Raw genomic sequence first — 25604 nt, 5'->3', positions numbered from 1 at the left:
CTGTTTATATGACAGCTATATCAGGTTATGGACCGATGTAAACAATACTTGGCACAGTTGTTGGATATCATAACGAAATACTTCGTGCAAAAATTCATTTAAATCGGATAAGAATTGTGCCCTCTAGAGGCTCAAGAAGTCAAGACCCAAGATCGGTTTATATGGCAGCTATATCAGGTTATGGACCGATTTAAACCATACATAGCACAGTTGTTGGGTATCATAGCAAAACACGTCGTGAGAAATTCCATTCCAATCGGATAAGCATTGCGCCCTCTAGAGGCTCAAGAAGTCAAGACCCAAGATCGGTTTATATGGCAGCTATATCAGGTTATAGACCGATTTGAACCATACTTGCCACAGTTGTTAGATATAATAACAAAACACGTCGTGCAAAATTTCATTTCAATGGGATAAGAATTGCGCACTCTAGAGGCTCAAGAAGTCAAGACCCAAGATCGGTTTATATGGCAGCTATATCAGGTTATGGACCGATTTGAAGCATACTTGGCACAGTTGTTGGATATCATAACAAAACATGTAGTGCAAAATTTCATTCTGATCGGATAAGAATTGCGCACGCTAGAGGCTCAAGAAGTCAAGACCCAAGATCGGTTTATATGGCAGCTATATCACGTTATGGACCGATTTGAATCATACTTGGAACAGTTGTTGGATTTTATAACAAAACACGTCGTGCAAAATTTCATTCCAATCCGATAAGAATTGCGCAATCTAGAGGCTCAAGAAGTCAAGACCCAAGATCGGTTTACATGTCAGCTATATCAAAACATGGACCGATATGGCCCATTTACAATACCAACCGACCTACACTAATAAGAAGTATTTGTGCAAAATGTCAAGCGGCTAGGTTTACTCCTTCGGAAGTTAGAGTGCTTTCGACAGACAGACGGACGGACGGACGGACGGACAGACGGACGGACATGGCTAGATCGACATAAAATTTCACGACGATCAAGAATATATATACTTTATGGGGTCTCAGACGAATATTTCGAGTAGTTACAAACAGAATGACGAAATTAGTATACCCCCCATCTTATGGTGGAGGGTATAATAATAATATGATATCCAACAACTGTCCCAAGTATGGTTTAATTCGGTCCATAACCTGATATAGCTGCCATATAAACCGATCTTGGGTTTTGACTTCTTGAGCCTCTAGAGTGCGCAATTCTTATCCGATTGGAATGAAATTTTGCACGACGTGTTTTGTTATAATATCCAACAACTGTGTTAAGTATGGTTCAAATCGGTCCATAACCGGATATAGCAGCCACATAAACCAATCGTGGGTCTTGACTTCTTGAGCCTCTGTGCAAAGTATGGTTGAAATCGGTTTATAACCAGATACAGCTGTCATATAAACAGAACTGGGGACTTGACTTCTTGACAACTGGTCCATCCGCTTAATCCAATTTTGGCATACTCTTTCCAACATTTCGGCCGGTATCTCACGAAATATGCTTCAATATCGTCTAGCCCCGCAAAAACTTGTCTTAAGTCGTAAAATCGCACGATCTGGGGGGCAATTGATAGGTCACGAACGTGTAATAAAATGTTCACCGAACTCACCTCCAAATAAGTCTTGTTGAAACCACATGTCATGCAAGTCAATCTCTTACATTTTGTGCAAAATAGTTGGGTATCATCTCACGGTAGCGCTCGTATCATCATTACGTTACGATTCGGATCATCATTGAAGAAGTACGGTCCAATGATGCCACCAGCCCATAAACCGCTCCAATCTGTGACTTTTTCTGGATGCATTGGTAGCTCTTGCAATGCTTCTGCCTGCTCTTCACTACAAAATCGGCAATTCTGTTTATTTACGTACCCATTGAGCCAAAATGAGCTTTGTTCATAAAATGAAAGAAGCGCGCGATGAACTTTCTCAACAGAGCACGTATTTTGATAATAAAATGCAATAATTTGCGGGCATTGTTCGTTTGTAAGACGATTCTTGGTTAAATTATAGACGAAACTGAAGATGTTTGACAGTGAATCAAAAACGAAATGTGCATGGGCTGTTTAGACCAGTGTTGCCAAAAAGATAATAGCTAAAACATCACAATTTATTTATGCCTATCGATGACATTGCGAAATATGTACTATATGTGCACCTACTTTTTTTTTTGTTATACCCACCACCATAGGGTCGGGGTATAATAATCTAGTCATTCCGTTTGTAACACCTCGAAATATTTGTAATTTTTTTTTGTCGTTTCGACGTCCTGAGTCGATCCATCCATGCCCGTCCGTCCGTCTTTCGAAATCACGATAGCGGTCTAGCCGCATGAAATTTTGGACAGATACTGTTTATTGATCTAAGTCGATGGGGATTGTAAATGGGTCATATCAGTTCAGATTTAGGTATAGCTCCCATATAAACCGAACTCTAGAGTTAATTTCTTGAGCCCCTGGAATTTTTGTCGATTTGGCGGAAATTTTGCATGTACTGTTCTGTAATGACTTCCAACAACTGTGCCAAGTACGGTCCTAATCGGTCTATAACCTGATATAGCTCCCATAAAAACTGATCTCCCGATTTGATTTCTTGAGCCCTTGCAAGCCGAAATTTTTGTCCGATTTGGCTGAAATTTTGCACGTAGTGCCAAGTACGGTCTCAATCGGTCTTTAACCTGATATAGCTCCCATATAAACCGATCTCGTGATTTGGCTTCTTGAGCCCTTACAAACCGCAATATCCGATTTGTCTGAAATTGTGCATGCGGTGTTCTGTTAAGACTTCCAACAACTGTGCCAAATACGGTCCAAATCACTCTATAACCTGATATTGCTCCCATGTAAACTGGTCTCTCGATGATTCTTGTGCGGTTCCTAGAAACTTTAATTTTTGCTGGTTTGACAGAAATTTGGTATGTAGAATAAAATTATGTCCTTCAATAAATATCTTTTGTATACATTTTTAGCAGAATCCATGGTGGTGGGTTCTCAAAATTCGGTGCGACCGAATTTAGTACGCTTTTACTTGTTTTTATTTGTGATTTATGTCGTACAAGATCAATGGTAAACGAGTTGTTAGGTTTTATTTACGCAAATAATTTTAATTTATTTTTTAAATATTAAATATTATTTGAATAACAATCCCTTCACTGAGTACCGTGTAGGAAATAAATCCTATCATTTAAGCATTGTCGAAATCATCATAGACATCCACTTCACACACAATTAATTTCATACAAAGGACTATGGTTTTTCTTCTCAGCCATTTATCTACTTCACGGTCCTGCGGTTGTCTGTTTAAAAGGTGCGTCATTGCCTTGAATCACTTCATCACAGAATCACTGATAGTCGTTTAATGAACGATATGGCGACTTGACTGAAGTTGTGTTTAAGGTTGAGGGTACATTGTTCGGCTCTTTGGAAATATGTTCACGGTTTTATGTATCGAGTTAAATAAATGATACGCGCATCCTAAAGGAACATCACATTTTTTACTAAGATTCACTGCTGAATAATCTACCGTCAAGTGAAATGAAGGTTGGTTGGAAGGACATGAATAGATAGTGGCGATAAAAGCTTCTAAGTGGTAGATTATGGGATTTAGTACCCAGCTTTTCTAAAATCAAAAGCAGATTTTTTCAGAATTGAAATGACATCACGAAGCTAAAGTAACCGCCGCAATGTTACTAAAACTTAACTCAATTAAGCGGTGGCGTCATTAGCACAACAACACCCCAGGGGACATAACGCCCAAAACCATAACATACCCTGATACGGTCAATATTGTTTTGGGCATTATAACCGCCTAAAAATCGGCCTGAACGCTCAATGGGCATTATGACCATTTTTATACCCACCACCGAAGGATGGGGATATATCCATTTTGTCATTCCGTATGCAACATATCGAAATATCCATTTCCGACCCTATAAAGTATATATAAAATTGATCAGCATAAAAACCTAAGACGATCTAAACATGTCCGTCCGTCTTTCCGTCTGTCTGTTGAAATCACGCTACAGTTTTAAAAATAGGGACATTGAGTTGAAACTTTGGACAGATTCATTTTTCATCCATAAGCAGGTTCAGTTCGAAGGTGGGCTAAATCGGACTATATCTTGATATGGTCGCCGTATAGACCGATCCGCCGATTTAGGGTCTTAGGCCCATAAAAGCCACATTTTATTTCCGATTTTGCTGAAATTTGGGACAGTGAGTTATGTTAGGCCCTTCGACATCATTCTTCAATTTGGCTTAGATCGGTCCAGATTCGGATATAGCTGCCATATAGACCGATCTCTCGATTTAAGGTTTTGGTGCCATATAGGCCCATTTTTTGTCCGATGTCACCGAAATTTGGGATAGTGAGTTGTGTTGGGCCCTCCGAATCGGAACATTTTTCTATATAGCTGCTATGGTATGTATTTTTCACTGGATTTAGACGAAAGATGGTTTTGATATATACCCGAGGTGGTGGGTATGCAAAGTTCTGCCCGGCCGAACTTAACGCCTTTTTAATTGTTGTTTTAAAAGTAACAAAACAACTTTCTAATATTTTTATATTGATTCGGCAATAATCTCCAATGCAATAACCTCCAAAGCAAAACAATGAAATAACCCCCAAAAGTAATTCTGGTGTTTATTTTATCTTTTTTTTGGGCTTTATTTCGTTGATGCTTTTATTTCGTTGATGCTTTTATTTCGTTGTGCAATTTCGTTTTGGGGAGTTAATTCATTTGGGAGAAGTTTCTACAATACATGGCATGGTACCTCACATATATCGCCAGCAGTTAAATTAAATCGAACAACACTCAGTGATATGTGAGAAGATTTCTCCTATTCCTGAATGTTCATGGGGAAATTTGCATTTCGTTTGGCTATCAAAATTTATTTTTATCGAGTTGCTACAAAATTTATTATTACGGTTTAATTATTACGGTTTAATTTGTTTTCGATTCCAGAAAAGGGCATTTGTGCCTATTATTGTCAATTCAAAGTTAATCCTGAAGCGATCATGTAATGATTGTCGGTAGACGCAGTAACAGCCAATTGTAATATACTAATGAAGGGCAATTATATGGTAGAATATTTGTGAATAAAGAAGATATTAATTCTGAGTGCTATGTGGAAAATTCCTGTTTTCTTTTCAAAATGATTTAAGTAAATTAAATTCAAGTTAAACGAAACAAAAATGAAGCATATTATATATAACAAGTAAGAGCGTGCTAAGTTCGGTCGGGCCGAATCTTATATACCATCCACCATGGATCGGATTTGTCGAGTTTCCTTTTAGGAATAGAATATCGAATAAGAACTGTTATGCTATTGGAGCTATATCAAGTTATGGTCCGATTCGGGCGATAAATGAATGCTGAACATTGTAGAAGTCATTGCGTAATATTTCAGTTCATTCGGATAAGAATTGCGCCTTGTTGAGGCTCAGAAAGGAAAATCGGGAGATCGCTTTATATGGGAGCTGTATCAAGCTATTGATCGATTCAGACCATATTTGACACGTATATTGAAGGTCATGAGAAAAGCTGTTGAACAACATTTCTGCCATATTGGATGAGAATTGCGCCCTCTCGAGGCTGAAGAAGTCAAAATCTCAGATCGGTTTATACGGCAGCTATATCAGGTTAAGTTCCGATTTGAGCCATACATAGCACGGTAGTTGGATATCATAACAAAACACGTCATGCAAAATTTCATTCCAATCAGATAAGAATTGCGCCCTCTAGAGGCTCAAGAAGTCAAGACCCACGATTGGTTTATGTGGCTGCTATATCAGGTTATGGACCGATTTGAACCATATTTAACACAGTTGTTGGATATCATAACAAAACACGTCAAGCAAAATTTCATTCCAATCAGATAAGAATTGCGCCCTCTAGAGGCTCAAGAAGTCAAGACCCAAGATCGGTTTATATGGCAGCTATATCAAAACATTGATCGATTTGGCCCATTTACAATTCCAACCGACCTACACTAATAAGAAGTATTTGTGCAAAATTTCAAGCGTCTAGCTTTACTCCTTCGCAAGTTAGTGTGCTTTCGGCAGACAGACGGATGGACATGGCTAGATCGAAGTAAAATGTCACGACGATCAAGAATGTATATACTTTATGGGGTCTCAGATGAATATTTGGAGTAGTTACAAACAAAATGACGAAATTAGTATACCCCCATCCTATGGTGGAGGGTATAAAAATGAGTTTGTTTGTTTGTATGTTCGTTTGTGGGTTTGTAAAATGTACCGTATAGACTCAAAAACGGCTGAACCGGAAGGAGCAATAGACTATATAATTTATTGATATAGGTAGGGGGCGGACCCTCCCCCTTACCCTAAAAGTACGACCCCAAAATAAAAGTGAACCGATCGGGACAATATGGGATACAAATGAAAGGTATTCAAGAGTAGACTACGAATTTCATATTAAAAATTGGATCCAAGTAACTGGGGGCCGCTCCAAAAACAAAACTCCCTAAAATAGGTTTATTGAACGATAATGACAATATGGGACTTGAATGAAAAGTATTTGGGAGTAGATTACGAATATGGTCAGGAAAGAGGAATAGGCTTTTTAGTTTGTTGATATTGGAAGAGGGCGGACCCTCCCCCGTTACTCAAAAAACACCATCTAAAATCAAAAGTGGACCAATAGCGACAATATAGGTTTCAAATGAAAGGTATTGGGGAGTAAAATACGAATATGGTATTAAAAATTGGGATGAAGTATGCAAGGGGTCGTCCAACCCCAAAAACTCCCTCAAGCAAACATATTGGACGTAAATATCAATATGGGACTCAAATGAAAGGTATTCTAGACTGGGCTACGAATCTTATATATAAAAATCTATTTGTGTTTGTTTGTAGGTTTGTTTGTTTGTTTGTGTTTTCCTTATAAACTCAGAAACGGCTGAACCGATTTTCTTGAAAATTTTAAACATACCAAACATATATTAAGACCAATCACGACAATATGGGACTTAAATGAAAGGTACTTAGGATAAGAAAACGTATCTGATATCCAATTGTCGGGCCAAGTGTAAGGGGGACCACCCCAATCCCCAAAACACCCCTCAATCGGACATATATACCGACCATGTCAATATGGGATTCAAATGGATTCCAATCCCCAAAACACCCCTAAATCGGACATATTTACCGACCATGTCAATATGGGATTCAAATGGAAGGTATTTATGAGTATAATACGAATCTAATATCCAAATGCGAGACCACGTTTCTAGGGGTCCACCCCTTTCCCAAAACAACCCCCCAAACAAGACTTGTTTACTGACCATGATAATATGGGGCTTAAATAAATGATATATAGATATTTTAGAATAGAGCACGTTACTGATATATTTTCCGGGCTTGGGGATTTTCCAATCCCCAAAACAACCCTAAATCGGGCATATTTACCGACCATGTCAATGTGGGGCTTAAATGAAAGGTATTGGGGGGTAGAGCAATATGGGGCTCAAATAAAGGTATTTGGGAGTAGAATATGAATTTGATATCCAAATATAGGATTATGTATTTAGGGCATCACCCCTTCCCCAAAACACCCCCAAAAGGGTAAAAATTTTTCGACCATGCCAATATTTGAGATTAGAAAACTAATTTGATAACCTATTTTGGGGCCATGTGTTTGGGTGACGCCTCATCCTGTAAACTCCTCTTAAGCCTATGGCAATATGGGGTTTAAATAATTGGTATTTGAGAGAAGAGCACGATGCTGATATTTTTTCAGAGCCAAGTATCTGGGGGACCACCACTCCCCCGAAAACACCACTAAATCAGACATCATGAGAATATCGGGCCGAAACGAAGTATTTTATGAATGGAGTACACCTTTTATCCAATCTTAAATTCGTAGACCAATAAAGATCATATGGGATTCAGATAAAGACACTTATATTGTTAAACTGTTAGTATATAAAGTAAAAGAAGGCGCAGCGGAGCGGGCCCGGGTCAGCCAGTATCTGTATAAGAATCAAAAGGAAAGGTATTTGGGAGTTGATTACGAATATGACATCAAGCTTTGTGTCCAAGAATCTAGGTGGCGCTTTACCTCTAAAAATCGTCTCCAATAGATTATTTGACCAATTAAAACAATGGGGGATCAAATGATAGGTACTTCTAAGTAGTGTGCGTCTTTAAAATTTGTAGTAAGTAGCAAATTTGTACTCAAGAGTGTGGCGCACAACCCTTATATAGACACCCTCCAACAAACGGCTGTATACATCAATCATGACAAAATGGGGATAAATTAAAGGTATATGGTCCTGGACTACGAATCTGTTATTCTCGGGTAATAAACAAAGCTTTTATGAGCTTCAGGCCCTTAATCGGTTCATCGGCCTATATGACAGCTATATCTAAATACAGTCCAATCATTACCATATTTGAGTCGGATAGCGGTTGGCCTACAACTATTTACTACTCAAATTTCAGCGAAATTGGATAAAAAACAAGTAAAAGTGTGCTAAGTTCGGCCGGGCCGAATCTTATATACCCTCCACCATGGATCGCATTTGTCGAGTTCTTTTCCCGGCATCTCTTCTTAGGCAAAAAAAAGATATAAGAAAAGATTTGCTCTGCTATTAGAGCGATGTCAAGATATGGTCCGGTTTGGACCACAATTAAATTATATGTTGGAGACCTGTGTAAAATGTCAGCCAATTCGAATAAGAATTGCGCTCAAAAAGTAAAATAGAGAGATCGATTTATATGGGAGCTGTATCGGGCTATGGACCGATTCAGACTATAATAAACACGTATGTTGATGGTCATGAGAGGATCCGTCGTACAAAATTTCAGGCAAACGGATAATAATTGGGACCTCTAGAGACTCAAGAAGTCAAGATCCCAGATCGGTTTATATGGCAGCTATATCAGGTTATGAACCGACTTGTACTTTATTTGACACAGTTGTTGAAAGTAACAATAAAAAACATCTTGCAAAATTTCAGCCAAATTGGATAAGAATTGCACCCTCTAGAGGCTCGAGAAGTCAAGACCCAAAATCGGTTTATATGACAGCTATATGAGGTTATAGACCGATTTGAACCATACTTGGCACAGTTGTTGGATATCGTAACAAAACACTTCGTGCCAAAATTCAGTCAAATCGGATAAGAATTGCGCACTCTAGAGGCTCGAGAAGTCAAGACCCAAGATCGGTTTATATGACAGCTATATCAGGTTATGGACCGATTTGAACCATACTTGGCAAAGTTGTTGTATATCATAACAAAAGACCTCGTGCCAAAATTCAGTCAAATCGGATAAGAATTGCGCACTCTAGAGACTCAAGAAGTCAAGACCCCAGATCGGTTTATATGGCAGCTATATCAGGTTATGGACCGATTTGAACCATACTTGGCAGAGTTGTTGGATATCATAACAAAACACGTCCTGTGAAATTTCATTCCAATCGGATATGAATTGCGCACTCTAGAGGCTCAAGAAGTCAAGACCCAAGATCGGTTTATATGGCAGCTATATCAGGTTATAAGCCGATTTGAACCATACTTGGCACAGTACTTGGATATCATAGCAAAACACGTCGTGCAAAATTTCATCCCAATGGGATAAGAATTGCGCACTCTAGAGGCTCAAGAAGTCAAGACCCAAGATCGGTTTATATGGCAGCTATATCAAAACATGGACCGATATGGCCCATTTACAATACCAACCGACCTACACTAATAAGAAGTATTTGTGCAAAATTTCAAGCGGATAGCTTTACTCCTTCGGAAGTTAGCGTGCTTTCGACAGACAGACGGACGGACGGACGGACGGACGGACATGGCTAGATCGACATAAATTTTCACGACGATCAAGAATATATATACTTTATGGGGTCTCAGACGAATATTTCGAGTAGTTACAATCAGAATGACGAAATTAGTATACCCCCCATCTTATGGTGGAGGGTATAATAAAGCTTTTATTCGCTTCAGACTTTTTATCGGGATATCGGTCTGTATGGAAGCTATATCAAAATATAGTCCGATCTGAACCATATTTGGGACGGATGTCGGGAGAACTAAGAACCCACTGTTTCAAATTTCAGCGAAATCGGTTAAAAAATAAAGCTTTTATGGGCGTCAGACCCTTTATTGGCAGATCGGTATATATGGCAGCTATATATAAATATAGTCCGATATGGACCATATTTGGGTCAGATGTCGGGAAGCCTAAAACTACTCACTGTTTTAAATTTCAGCGGACGAAAAGTAAAGCATTTATGGGCATTAGACCCTTTATCGGAAAATCGGTCTATATAGCAGCTATATCCAAATATGGTCCGATTTAGCTCGTGAAAGAACTTAACCAGCGGTCATCAAAAAGACGTATCTGTGCCAAATTTCAGCTCAATCTCTCAATTTTTGAAGGCTCTACAGTGATTACAAAAGACGGACGGACAGACACACGGACATCGTTAAATCGTCTCAGAATTTTTGCGATGATCCGAAATATATATACATTGTATGGTCGGAAATTGATATTTAGATGTGTTGCAAACGGAATGACTAAATGAATATAACCTCTGTCCTACAGTGGTGGATTTAAAATTGCGTCCAAGTAACTGGGGGGCCGCCCCGACCCTAAAACACCCTAATACAGATATATTGGACAATAATGACAATATGGGATGTGAATGAAAGCTATACGGGAGTAGATTACGAATATGATATAAAAAATGAGGTCCAGGTGGTTGGGGTTGCCCACCTCCAAAAAGGAGCCCAAATGGGAATATTACTCGATCATAGGAGCCGATTACTAATATGAAATTAGATGACATATGACACATGACATTAAATCGCCTCCAATAGGTGATTTGACCCACTAAAACAATGAGAATCAAATGATAGATATTCTAATTTGTGCTCAAGTGGCACATGGTGCGTGGCGCACAACCCTCATGTAGACGCCCAGCCAAACGGCTGTATACACCAATCATGACAGTGTGGGGTTTAAATGAATGGTATAAGGTTGTGGACTGTGAATCAGATTTCTTTATTCTGCTCATATATATAACGTACACCTCACCCCATAACAGTCGATCAATCATAATGATCTAATAGGTCACTATGTGATTTATTTAGTTTGGGCGGCCTACAAATAAATATATGCCGCCATACTCCCAAAATTATGACAATAAGGGGCTTTCTTTTCCTAGACAAGTCTAAACGACGTGATGCTGGACAAAACTTTTTTGTTCAAAAGTTTTACATGATTTAATAAATCGTTACTACTGAGAACTGTCGCCACAGCACAAAATATATAGACTGGCAAATAAGTTCTTTAGCACAGAAAATCGTTTAATATGGTAATTTGAATAAATTTAAATGAAACAAGTAAAAAGGCGTTAAGTTCGGCCGGGCCGAACTTTGGATACCCACCACCTCGGGTATATATGTGAACCACCTTTCATCAAAATTCGGTGAAAATTTCATACCTTATACTCATATACCTCATACCGATCTGAACTATAAACAACACGGATGTCGAAAAGCCGAACATAAGTCACTGTGTCAAATTTCAGTGAAATCGGATTATAAATGCGCCTTTTATGGGGCCAAGACTTTAAATCGAGATATCGGTCTACATGGCAGCTATATCCAAATCTGGACTGATTTGGGCATAAGTTGCATAAACATGTCGAAGAGCCTAACAAAAAGCACTGTCCCAAATTTCGGCGAAATCGGACAATAAATGCCTCTTTTATGGGCCCTAAACCTTAAATCCAGAGATCGGTCTATATGGGAGCTATATTCAAATCTGTACCGATCTGGGCAAAATTTAAGAAGGACGTCGAAGAGCCTAACCAAACTCACTGTTCCATATTTCGGCGACATCGGACAATAAATGAGCATTTTATGGGCCCAAAACCATAAATTAAGAATTCGGTCTATATGGCAGCTATATCCAAATCTGAATGGCATAACACAACTCACTGTCCCAAATTTCAGCAAAATCGGATAATAAATGTGGCTTTTATGGGCCTAAGATCCTAAATCGGCAGATCGGTCTATTTGGGGGCTATATCAAGATATAGTCCGATATAGCCGATCTTCGAACTTAACCTGCTTATGGACAAAAAAAGAACCTGTGCAAAACTTAAGCTAATATCTCTGTTTTTAAAGACTGTAGCGTGATTTCAACAGACAGACGGATAGACGGACGGACATGTCTAGATCGTCTTAGATTTTTACGCTGATCAAGAATATATATACTTTATAGGGTCGGAAATGGATATTTCGATGTGTTGCAAACGGAATGACAAAATGAATATACCCCCATCCTTCGGTGGTGGGTATAAAAATACTAAATAATGGCTATTTGATAGGTACTCAAATAGCCTTTTAGAGACAACTACCACATGATGACCAATGTTATAGGCGTTAAACCACTCCAAGCGAAAAGCATCAACGTTTAAAGTAGCGCCATTTACTTGCTGCCGTCAATTGGATTCAGAAATCAGCCAGTAGATGGCGCTAATTTGGAGAAGCCAACATGAACAGAGAGAGGGCAGAGTGGTCAAAATTTATCATACAGCATTTATCTCTGTTAAGACAACCTATCCGTCCTTTGAATAAAGGAAAAAAAGGAATTTCGTAACGTTGTTTGCGGTATTATTTGATTCTTCCCTTTCCCTAATTTTCAAAAACACCAGATCACGGAAAAAGGTAGGACGATTTAATGAAATTTTGTTTGCACACTTACAGTAACCTAAAAACAAATGTTTGGTATTTGGTTTGGGGGTGCATAGGGGGATCGCCCACCCACCCATTTGGTTTGGGGGTGCATAGGGGGATCGCCCAACCACCCACACCCTTAAATCGGACATATTTACCGCCCACGGCAATTTGGGATACAAATGAAAGGTATTTGCGAGTAAAATACGAATCTGCTATCCAAATGTTGGACCAAGTTTCTGGGGTATTTACTGGCTTAAATAAAAGCTATTTGAGTGTGGAATACGAATCTGATATCCAGATGTGGGACCAAGTGTTTGGGAGCCGCCTCTCCCCAAAAGATCCTTGGAAGTAAAGCACAAATCTAATATCAATATTTGGGAAAAGTGTCTATGGGGCCACCCCACCCCCATAACACCACCCAAATAGGAAGTCTTTGTTGACCATTGCAATATGAGGCTCAAATAAGAGGTATTTTAGAGTAGAACACGAATCTGATATATATTTTCAAAACCAAGTCACTGAGTGGCCGCCCCATCGCCCAAAACACCCCCCCCCCCCAAACCGGTCATGTTTGCCGTCTATGGAAACATGGGGCTCAAATGAAAGGTATTTGGGAGTAGACCATGAATCTGATAACAAAATAAGGGACCAACTGTCTAGAGGACGTCCCACCACCATAACAACCCCCAAAAAGGACGTATTTGCAAATGAAAGTTATTTGAGATTAGAAAACGAATTTGATAACCAATTTTGGGGCCATGTGTTTGGGGGACACCCCATCCTGTAAATTCCCCCAAAACCAATGGCTATATGGGGTTTAAATAAATGGTATTTCAGAGTAGAGAACGATGCTGGTATTTTGTTCAGGGCTAAGACACCCCCACCCCAGAATACGCATGTAAATTGAACACAATTGGAGAAAATTTTCCAACCATGGCAATATGGGGCTCAAATGAAAGGTATTTGGGAGTAGAGCACGAAATTCGTACCCACTTTCGGGACCATGTTTCTGGGGGTCCACACCACCCTGGGGTCCTTCTCTGAGCGAATTCAGACACCAATATAGATCATATGGGATTCAGATAAGGCATTTATATTGTTATATACACATACTATTTTCGTAGCATCGTATTTCATTAAATGCTATTTTATTTTCAAAAATAAATATTCAAAGGATAATTGTGTTCCATGTAAAGTAAAAGAAGGCGTAGCGGAGCGCGTCCGTTTCAGCTAGTAGGATCTAAAAAATTATGCCTACATATTTCCAGGTCCCTCCACCACCAAAAAGGCCCCCCAAATGGGAATTTTACTCGATCAAAGCTATATAAGACCCAAAATGAAAGGTATTTGGGATTTGATTACGAATATCACATAAAACTTTGTGTTCAAGAATCTAGGTGGCGCTTTACCTCCAAAAATCGCGTCCAATAGACTATTTAGCGAATTGAAATAATGAGGGATCAAATGATACATATTGAGTAGAGTGCGTCATTCATATATGTGCTCAAGTAGCACATGGAGTGTGGCGCACAACCCTCCACCAAACGGCTGTATACACCAATCATGACAATATGGGGTTAAATTAAAGGTATAAGGTTGTGGACTATGAATCTGATATCTCCATTCTGCTCATATATCTAGCGGACCACCTAAACCAAAAACAGTCGATCAATCATATTGACCTAACAGGACACTGTGATTTAAATAATGTGTGGGGACACAAATATATGTAGGCCGCCATACCCCAAAAATTATGACGTTCAGCGTGATGGGAGGAGTTGCGAACCTTAACGTTAAGATTGCAACAATTTTTAGCTCATCGATAGATAAAACCAATCGACGTGCTGATGGGCAAATTTGTTGTTCAAAAGATTAACATGGTTTAATAGTAAGAGCTATAGCCACCGCACCAAATATATTGTCTGACAAATAAGTTCTTTACCACAGAAAATCGTTTTAAATGGCAATTTTATTTGATTTAGAAAAAAGAATAAATGATGAATTTAAATAGGTAGTCATTTATAGACAACAACCAAATGATGATCAATGTTTTAGGTGTTAAGCCACTCCAGGCGAGTAGTAGCACTAACATTTAAGCTAGCGCCATCTACTGGCTGTTTTGGAAGGTTGTTTTCACATGGATTTAGTTGATCCAATTAAAAACAACCAGTAAATGGCTCTAATTTGGAGAAGCCAACATGAACAGAAAGAGGATAAAATTGATCATACAGCATTTTTCTTCGTTATGACTTCGTTGCGGTATTATTTTTTAACTTTCCCACTCTAAGACGGGCCTCAACAATAATTTTCAAAAACACCAGATCTCGGAGATGGGTAGGGCGATCTAAGCGAAATTCCATTTGACCTAACTTCCATTGACCTAAAATCATATTATATAAAAATGAATTTGTTTCGCTTTGTTTGTTTGTTTGTCTGTTCCGTATAGACTAAAAACGGCTGAACCGATTTAAATGAAATTTTCACAGATGGTAGAGTTTGGGCCTCCGGTGAAAATAGGATACCACATTTTTATACCCTCCACCATAAGATGGGGGGTATACTAATTTCGTCATTCTGTTTGTAACTACTCGAAATATTCGTCTGAGACCCCATAAAGTATATATATTCTTGATCGTCGCGACATTTTATGTCAATCTTGCCATATCCGTCCGTCTGTCCGTCCGTCCGTCCGTCTGTCTGTCGAAAGCACGATAACTTCCGAAGCAGTAAAGCTAGCTGTTTGAAATTTTGCACAAATACTTCTTACCTAATATAGCTGCCATATAAACCGATCTTGGGTCTTGACTTCTTGAGCCTCTAGAGTGCGCAATTCTTATCCGATTGGAATGAAATTTTGCACGACGTGTTTTGTTATGATATCCAACAACTGTGCCAAGTATGGTTCACATCGGTTCATAACCTGATATAGCTGTCATATAAACCAATCTTGGGACTTGACTTCTTGAGCTTCTAAAGGGCACAATTCCTATCCGATTTGGCTGAAATTTTGCATGACGTATTTTATTCTTACGTTCAACAACTGTGTGTGTTACGTTCAACAACTGTGTCAAATTCTTGAGCCTCTAGAGGTCGCAATTATTATCCGATTTGTCTGAAATTATGTACTACGGATCTTCTCATGACCATCAACATACGTGTTTATTATGATCTGAATCGGTCTATAGCCCGATACAGCTCCCATATAAATCGATCTCTCTATTTTACTTCTTGAGCCCCCAAAGGGCGCAATTCTTATTCGATTTGGCTGAAATTTTACACAGGTCTCCAACATGTAATAATATAATAATAGCAGAGCAAATCTTTTCTTTTATCCTTTTTGCCTAAGAAGAGATGCCGGGAGAAGAACGCCCCATCCGAAAACCCACCCGAACGGACATGTGTGCCGATTGGGACAATATGGGTATAAAATGAAAGTATTTAAAAGTAGAGTACGAACTTGGCATTAAAATGTTACCCTAAGTGTGGGCCCCCGCAAAACCCACAAAAACACCACACAACGGGACACTTTAACCGAAAGATAGTTTTAAACTGTTATAAGAATTTGGTGCAAGGTGTCAACGGGGCCTCTCCACCCCAAAAACCCCCAAAACGGGCACAAATGTCCAACATCGCAAAATGGGTATCGAATGAAAGGTCTTTGGGAGTTGACTACGAATCTAGTATGCACAATTAGGACAGAGTCTGGGACCAGCCCACTCACAAAATACCCTTTAATAGGCCGTGTATTTCGATTAGGATAATATGGCAATTAAAAGAAAGGTCTATGACAGTATATTTCGAATCTAATGTTGGTATAAGGATTCAAGTATCTGGGTCACGTCCTACCGTTCCGAAGGACAATATATTGCGTCAATAAAAGACACAAATAAGTCGTGGTTTGGTTCTTAGTCGGGGAGGCCGACCATCTCCTCCCAATAAATGCAACGCCAAACTGTCATGAAGGATGACCGAGAATATATTGTACTCAAAAGAAAGGACGTATCAGAGGGCAATAAAAATAAAATATGAATAATATGAAATAACATATGAAGGCCGATCAGGATAGAATAGGACAGAAATAAAAGGTCTTTGGTGGTAGAGTAAACTTTTTACCCTCCAATTGGGATGGACATAGGAGGACCTGTGGATCTTTAAGGATGTGGTATCCCCAGTGGTTTCTTTACAATATGATTTTGAATGTAGATAACCAATACAAAAAAAACAAGTAAAAGCGTGCTAAGTACGGCTGGGCCGAATCTTATATACCCTCCACCATGGATCGTATTTGTCGAGTTCTTTTCCCGGCATCTCTTCTTAGGCAAAAAGGGATATAAGAATAGATTTGCTCTGCTATGAGAGCGATATCAAGATATGGTCCGGTTCGGACCACAATTAAATTATATGTTGGAGACCTGTGTAACAATTCAACTAATTCGAATAAGAATTGCGCCCTTTGGGGGCTCAAGAAGTAAACTAGAGAGATCGATTTATATGGGAGCTGCATCGGGCTATAGACCGATTCAGACTATAATAAACACGTATGCTGATGGTCATGAGAGGATCGGTCGTACAAAATTTCAGGCAAATCGGATAATAATTGTGACCTCTAGAGGCTCAAGAAGTCAAGATCCCAGATTGGTTTATATAGCAGCTATATCAGGTTATGAACCGATTTGGACCTTATTTGACACAGTTGTTGAAAGTAAGAATAAAATACGTCATGCAAAATTTCAGCCAAATCGGATAGGAATTGTGCCCTCTAGAAGCTCAAGAAGTCAAGTACCCAGTTCAGTTTATATGACAGCTATATCAGGTTATGAACCGATTTGAACCATACTTGGCACAGTTATTGGATATCATAACAAAATACTTCGTGCAAAAATTCATTCAAGTCGGATAAGAATTGCGCCGTCTAGAGGCTCAAGAAGTCTAGACCCACGATCGGTTTATATGGCAGCTATATCAGGTTATGAACCGATTTGAACCATACTTAGCACAGTTGTTGGATATCATAACAAAACACGTCGTGCAAAATTTCATTCCAATCGTATAAGAATTGCGCACTCTAGAGGCTCAAGAAATCAAGACCCAAGATCGGTTTCTATGGCAGCTATATCAAAACATGGACCGATATGGCCCATTTACAATACCAACCGACCTACGCTAATAAGAAGTATTTGTGCAAAATTTCAAGCGGCTAGCTTTACTCCTTCGGAAGTTAGCGTGCTTTTGACAAACAGACGGACGGAGATGGCTAGATCGACATAAAATGTCGCGACGATCAAGAATATATTATTTTACGGGGTCTCAGGCGCATATTTCGAGTAGTTACAAACATAATGACGAAATTAGTATGCCCTCCATCCTATGGTGGAGGGTATAATAATTAGTGTGAATATGAACGAAACCCGTAGCCCTGAATTTCTTGATAGCCTCCTTCACAATGCTCCCCCTAAACCAATTATAATTGCGGCTCAAATAAAAGGAATTTAACAGTTGAGCACGTTGCTGACATTTTTTTGGGGCTAAGTGCGAGAGGAAGGTCTCAGTGAGGAGTCATGTGGCACTGGCTCTTAATTAAATACTGAGTGCCAGTGATACTCGAGATGAGAAGGCGAGTTATTGGCGCCTTCAAATAACCATTGGCCAACATCAGCGTCTGTTCCCAGGTTGGGGGCGGCTGGCGGCGAGCGTCGGATCTTGGAGCAAGCGGCTCGCCATAACGAGGGATACATGTGCAATCCCACAAAACCCATGCGGTTGGGGCGCTGCGCCAGTAACCCGCCCCCGGAAAACTATGAAAACTACTATGAGAAACAAAGGAATAGTAAAAACGGACCCCCCTCCCAACGTTGACGACCCACGCAAACGAACCATGATTTGCGGATCTGCACCTGGGACTGGGAATGGCGTCTCTACAACACCAAACGGTGACGAACTATATTATAGCTGCCATAGCACGAGGCATGAATTTGGCTGTGGATTTGTGGATAGTCGGAGACTGAAACACCTAGTCTCCAGCTTTACTCCGGTGGAAGAGAGACTAGCCACAATCCGCATAAAAGCCAAATTCTACAACATCAAAGCCACATGGTCGTGACCCGATCAAAACACAAGAAACCAAATTGATTGTGATACATGAAAGCGTGTTAGATGTACGATCGATCCTTGGAGCGAATATCGATTCGGATCATTACCTTGTTGCAGCAAAGGTTCGCACCCGTTTGAACGTTACGAAATTATGATCTGACACTGCACGGAAGATGGATATTGAAAAGCTGCAAACACAACAAACGGCAGCGCCATTTTTCACTCGACTGACCCAACTGCTTGAAGAAAGCATTCCTTGTTCCGATGATATAATGAAGCAGTGGAAAATTATTTCCCACACCATGGAAAATGCCGCGAAATCCGTACTTGGGTACCGGAAGCCTCCTCCAAGAAACCCATTTTACGACCAAGAGTGTCGAGATGCTACTGAAACCAAGATTGCGGCATAGAGAGAAACCCTGCAACCAGTAGCAACGCGCTAGATAAAGGAGAGATATGGGGAGAAAAGGAGAGAGGAGAAACGTCTGTTCTGCAGAAAGAAAAAGGAAATGGAAAGACGTGAGTGCGAGCGAATTGAGATATACAGGAGTCAGAATGAAGTCCGAAAATTCTACCAAAGAATTAAACATCAAACCAATGGCTTTGGTGCAGGCACATCCTCCTGTAGAGACAAAGAAAGAAATCTGGTAACTGACACAGATAACATGCTGAGGATATGGAAAGAACATTTGACCTAACATTTCGAACCGAACACTGATTTTGGTAATAAAATTCAATGATTTGCAAGCGTTGCTCGTTAGTAAGTCTATTTATGATGAAATGTCAAAGCATACTGAGCATCTTTCTCTTTGACACCATGTCTGAAATCCCACGTGATCTGTCAAATACTAATGCATGAAAATCCTAACCTCAAAAAAATCACCCTTTATGTCCCGTATATAAGAAAGGAGACAAGACGGAATGTGCCAACTACAGAGGAATAAGTCTCCAACCCATCGCATACAAGATACTCTCGAGCGTACTGTGTGAAAGATTAAAGCCTAAAGTCAATGAGATAATTGGGCCCTATCAATGCGGCTTTAGACCTGGTAAATCCACCCTAGACCAGATATTCACACTGCGCCAAATCCTGGAAAAGACCCGAGAAGGACAAATCAACACATACCATCTCCTTGTTGACTACAAACCCACCTTCGATACTCCTTTACGTTCAAAGGTATTTCAAGCCATGTCTGCGTTTGGTATCCCTGCAAAATTAATAAGACTTTGCAGGATGACACTTGCTGATGCGCGTTCCTCAGTAAGAATAGGAAAGAATCTCTCCGAACCATTTAATACCAAACGAGGTTTCAGACAAGGAGACAGCCTATCGTCTGATCTCTTTAATATCCTGCTGGCACACTATTCACAAGAGATCACATGCTACTCGCCTATGCTGACGTCATCGACATCATAGGTCGGTCACCGGAAGTAGTAACTGCAGCCTTTGAAAGAATTAAAAGAGAGTTGGTGAAAATGGGTCTGGCAGTAAATGCAGATAAGACGACATGGATGGTTTCAACTCCCAAAAAGCCTTGAACAACCGAGCAGATAAAGAAAATGGAGAAAGTTGGGAACCACAACTTTAAGACAGTCAGTGACTTTATCTAACTCGGCACCGCCGTAACCGAAACAAATGACACCAGTTTTGAGATTAAACGGAGAATAATACTGGCAAACAGATGCTACTTTGGATTAAGTAAGCAGTTTAGAAACAAGGCCACTTCTCGACAGACGAAGAATACACTATACAAGACACTGATACAACCCGTGCTGTTATAAGGTTCTGAAGCATGGGTACTTGTGAAAGCAGATGAGACAGTGCTTGGAGTATTTGAGAAAAAGATTTTTCGTAAAATATATGGACCAGTTTGCGTTAATGGAGTAATAGGCGACATATGAACCACGAGCTGTATGAGCTGTGTGACGACGATAGCATAGTTACACGCATCAAAATACAACGGCTGCGTTGGCTAGGTCATGTTGTTAGAATGGATGAAGAAGCTCCAGCAAAGAAGTCTTTTGAAGGCAAACACGGTGGTACACGCAAACCGGGAAGACCAAAAGCCCGATGGAAAGATCAAGTTGTGGGAGACACCTCGAAACTTGGTGTCAGAGATTTTAGAATAAGCGCAGAAGATCGAAGCGCTTGGAATGCTATTCTACGTTCGGCTAGTGGAACAAATATTCTGTCATAGCCAATTATAGTAAGAAAGTAAGTAAGTGAGTGGGTGAACGCCGTACTCTACATACACCTCAAACTGGACATATTTGTGGATTATGGAAAAGGGGTTCAAATCTGATATCTGTTTTATAGCCAATTATTATTTCAGGGACGACTCATCTCATTAAATCCTCCTGAACCACTCCACCGCCATAGCCCAAATCCCACCAAATGGAAATAAACACCAAAATGACAATATAAGGCTCAAATGATAGCTGTTTGAGACTAGAGCACGTATCTGGTACGTATGCGACATATTTGCCGACCATAGCAATAAAAGTCTCAAATAAAAACAAGTAAAAGCGTGCTAAGTTCGGCCGGGCCGAATCTTATATACCCTCCACCATGGATCGCATTTGTCGAGTCCTTTTTCCGGCATCTCTTCTTAGGCAAAAAAGGATATAAGAAAAGAGTTGCTCTGCTATTAAAACGATATCAAGATATGGTCCGGTTCGGACCACAATTAAATTATATGTTGGAGACCTGTGTAAAATTTCAGCCAATTCGTATAAGAATTGGGCCCATTGGGGCACACGAAGTAAAATAGAGAGAACGATTTATATGGGATCTGTATCGGGCTATAGACCGATTCAGACCATAATAAACACGTTTGTTGATGGTCATGAGAGAATCCGTCGTACAAAATTTCAGGCATATCGGATAATAATTGCGACCTCTAGGGGTCAAGAAGTCAAGATCCCAGATCGGTTTATATGGCAGCTATATCAGGTTATGAACCGATTTGAACCTTATTTGACACAGTTGTTGAAAGTAAAAATAAAATACGTCATGCAAAATTTCAGCCAAATCGGATAGGAATTGCGCCCTCCAGAAGATCAAGAAATCAAATCCCCAGATCTGTTTATATGACAGCTATATCAGGTTATGAACCGATTTGAACCATACTTGGTAAATTTGTTGGATATCATAACCAAATACCTTGTGCAAAAATTCATTTAAATTGGATAAGAACTGTGCCCTCTAGAGGCTCAAGAAGTCAAGACCCAAGATCGCTTTATATGGCAGCTATATCAGGTTATGGACCGATTTCAACCATACTTGGCACACTTGTTGGGTATCACAACAAAACACGCCGTGCGAAATTCCATTCTGATCGGGTAAGAATTGCGCACTCTAGAGGCTCAAGAAGTCAAGACCCAAGATCGGTTTATATGGCAGCTATATCAGGTTATGGACCGATTTGAACCATACTTGGCACAGTTGTTGCATATCATAACAAAACAGGTCGTGCAAAATTTCAATCTGATCGGGTAAGAATTGCGCACGCTAGAGGCTCAAGAAGTCAAGACCCAAGATCGGTTTATATGGCAGCTATATCAGGTTATGAACCGATTTGAACTATACTTGGCACAGTTGTTGAACATCATAGCAAAACACGTCGTGCAAAATTTCATTCCAATCGGATAAGAATTGCGCACTCTAGAGGCTCAAGAAGTCAAGACCCAAGATCGGTTTATATGGCAGCTATATCAAAACATGGACCGATATGGCCCATTTACAATACCAACCGACCTACACTAATAAGAAGTATTTGTGCAAAATTTCAAGCAGCTAGCTTTACTCCTTCGGAAGTTAGCGTGCTTTCGACAGACAGACGGACGGACGGACGGACAGACGGACGGACGGACGGACAGACGGACGGACATGGCTAGATCGACATAAAATGTCGCGACGATCAAGAATATATATACTTTATGGGGTCTCAGACGAATATTTCGAGTAGTTACAAACAGAATGACGAAGTTAGTATACCCCCCATCTTATGGTGGAGGGTATAAAAATTTTGGGGTAGAGCACAAATATGATATCCACATTGTGGCGAAATATCTGAAAGGCCGTGCTAGCACACCCCAACCGGGGTTTTTTCCTGACCGTGCCAGTGTAGGGCTCAGATAAAATAAGAGTGTGAAAGAGGCGCAGCGGTGCGGGCCCTGTCCAGCTAGTCTTAGTCGCTGTCCCAAATTTCGGCGAAATCGGACAATAAATGCGCCTTTTATGGCCCCAAAACCTAAACCCGAGAGATCGGTCTATATGGCAGCTATATTCAAATCTGAACCGATCAGGGCCAAATTGAAGAAATACGTCGAAGGGTCTACGACAATTCACTGCTTTAAATTTCAGCGATATCGGACAATAAATGTGCCTTTTATGACCTCAAAACCTAAAACCGAGAGATCGGTCTATATGGCAGCTATATCCAAATCTGGACCGATCTAGGCCAAATTGAAGAAAGATGTTTAAGAGCCTAGCACAACTCACTGTCCCAAATTTCAGCAAAATCGGATAGTAAATGTGGCTTTAAGGGCCTAAGAACCTAAATCGAAGGATCGCTCTATATTTCAGTTATATCCAAATCTGAACCGATATGGGCCAAATTGACGAAGGATATTGAACGGTCTAACACAAGTCACTGTCTCAAATTTCAGCGAAATCGGGTAATAAATGTGGCTTTTATGGGCCTAAGACCCTAAATCGCTCTATATGGCAGTTATATCCAAATCTGAACCGATCTGAGCCAAATTGATGAATGATGTCGAAGGGCCTAACGCAACTCACTGTCATATATTTTAGCAAAATCGGATAACAAATGTGGCTTTTATGGGCCTAAGACCCTAAATCGGCCGATCGGTCTACATGGGGGCTATATCAAGATATAGTCCGATATAGCCCATCTTCGAACTTAACCTGCTTATGGACAAGAAAAGAATTTGTGCAAAGTTTCAGCTCAATATCTCTAATTTTAAAGACTGTAGTGTGTTTTCAAAGGACAGACGGACGGACATGTCTAGATTGGCATAGATTTTTACGCTAATCAAGAATATATATATACTTTATTGGATCGGAAAGGGATATTTCGATGTGTTGCAAACGCAATGACAAAATGAATATACCCCCATCCTTCGGTGGTGGGTATAAAAATAATTTTGTGTTTGTTTTTGTTTGTTTGTGTGTTTCTTATAGACTCAGAAACGGCTGAACCGATTTTCTTAAATTAATGTTCACAGATAGTACATAATGATCTTGTGGTGAAAATGGGGTACATTTTTTGATATCTGAAGGGGGGCGGACGCTCCCCCTTACCCTAATTTTGAGAAACACCGGATCTCGAAAATGGGTGGTGCGATTTAAGCGAAATTTTGGGGGCCGTTTCACCCTAAAACCTTCCAAACATATTTTTAGACCAATCACAACAATATGGGACTTAAAAGAAAGGTATTTAGGATAAGATAACGTATCTGATATCCAATTGTCGGACCAATTGTTAGGGGGACCACCCCAATCCCCAAAACACCACTAAATAGGACATATTTACAAACCATGACAATATGGTACTTAAATGAAAGGTTTTTACGAGTAGATAACGAATCTAATATCCAAATGTGAGACCACGTTTCTGGGGGTCAACCCCTTCCCCAAAACACCCCCAAACTGGACTTATTTACTGAACTTGGAATATGAGGCTTAAATAAAAGGTATATGAATGGAAGGATGGGGGTATATTCATTTTGTCATTCCGTTTGCAACACATCGAAATATCCCTTTCCGATCCTATAAAGTATATACAATATATATATTCTTGATCAGCGTAAAAATCTAAGACGATCTAGACATGTCCGTCCGTCTGTCTGTTGAAATCACGCTACAGTCTTTAAAAATACAGATATTGAGCTGAAACTTGCACAGATTCGTTTTTAGTCCATAAGCAGGTTAAGTTCGAAGATGAACTATAGACCGATCCTCCGATTTAGGGTCCTTCGTTAATTTGGCCCGGATCGGTCCAGATTTGGATATAGCTGCCATATAGTCCGATCCTACGATTTAGGGTCTTAGGCCCATAAACGTCACATTTATTATCCGATTTTGCTGAAATTCGGGACAGTGAGTTGTGTTACGCCCTTCGATATTCGTCGTTAGTTTGGCCCATATCGGTTCAGATTTGGATATAGCTGCCATATAGACCGATCCACCGATTAAGGGACTAAGGCCCAAAAAAGCCACATTTATTACCCGATTTTGCTGAAATTCGGGACAGTGAGTTGTGTTAGGCCCTTCAATATCCTTCCGTAATTTGGCCCAGATCGGTTCAGATTAGGATATAGCTGCCATATAGAGCGAATAACCGATTTAGGGTCTTAGGCCCATAAAAGCCACATTTATTACCCGATTTTGCTAAAATTTGGGGCAGTGAGTTGCGTTAGGCCATTCGACATTATATGTCAATTTGGTGTAGATCGGCCAAGATTCGGAGATAGCTGCCATAGACCGATCCTCCGATTTAGGGTCTAAGGCACATAAAATCCAAATTTATTATCCGATTTTGCTGAAATTTGGGACAGTAAGTTGCGTTAGGCGCTTCAACATCCTTCTTCAATTTGGCCTAGATCAGTCCAGATTTGGATATAGCTGTCATATAGACCGATCTCTCGGCTTTAGGTTTTGAGGCCATAAAAGGCGCATTTATTGTCCGATATCGCTGAAATTTGAGGTAGTGAGTTGCCTTCGACGTCTTTCTTCAATTTGGCCCTGATCGGTTCAGGTTTGGATATAGCTGCCATATAGA

At 40.0% G+C, this 25604-nt stretch overlaps 1 pseudogene; it reads left to right on the top strand.

Annotated features, from left to right (window-relative positions):
• LOC131996323 (uncharacterized) overlaps window positions 1–25604 on the top strand; it is a 57415-nt pseudogene that overhangs the window by 718 nt on the left and 31093 nt on the right.

This window comes from Stomoxys calcitrans, chromosome 1 (assembly GCF_963082655.1).
Source record: "Stomoxys calcitrans chromosome 1, idStoCalc2.1, whole genome shotgun sequence".
Taxonomy (NCBI): Eukaryota; Metazoa; Arthropoda; class Insecta; order Diptera; family Muscidae; genus Stomoxys; species Stomoxys calcitrans.
This window is presented reverse-complemented; position numbering and strand designations above follow the sequence as displayed.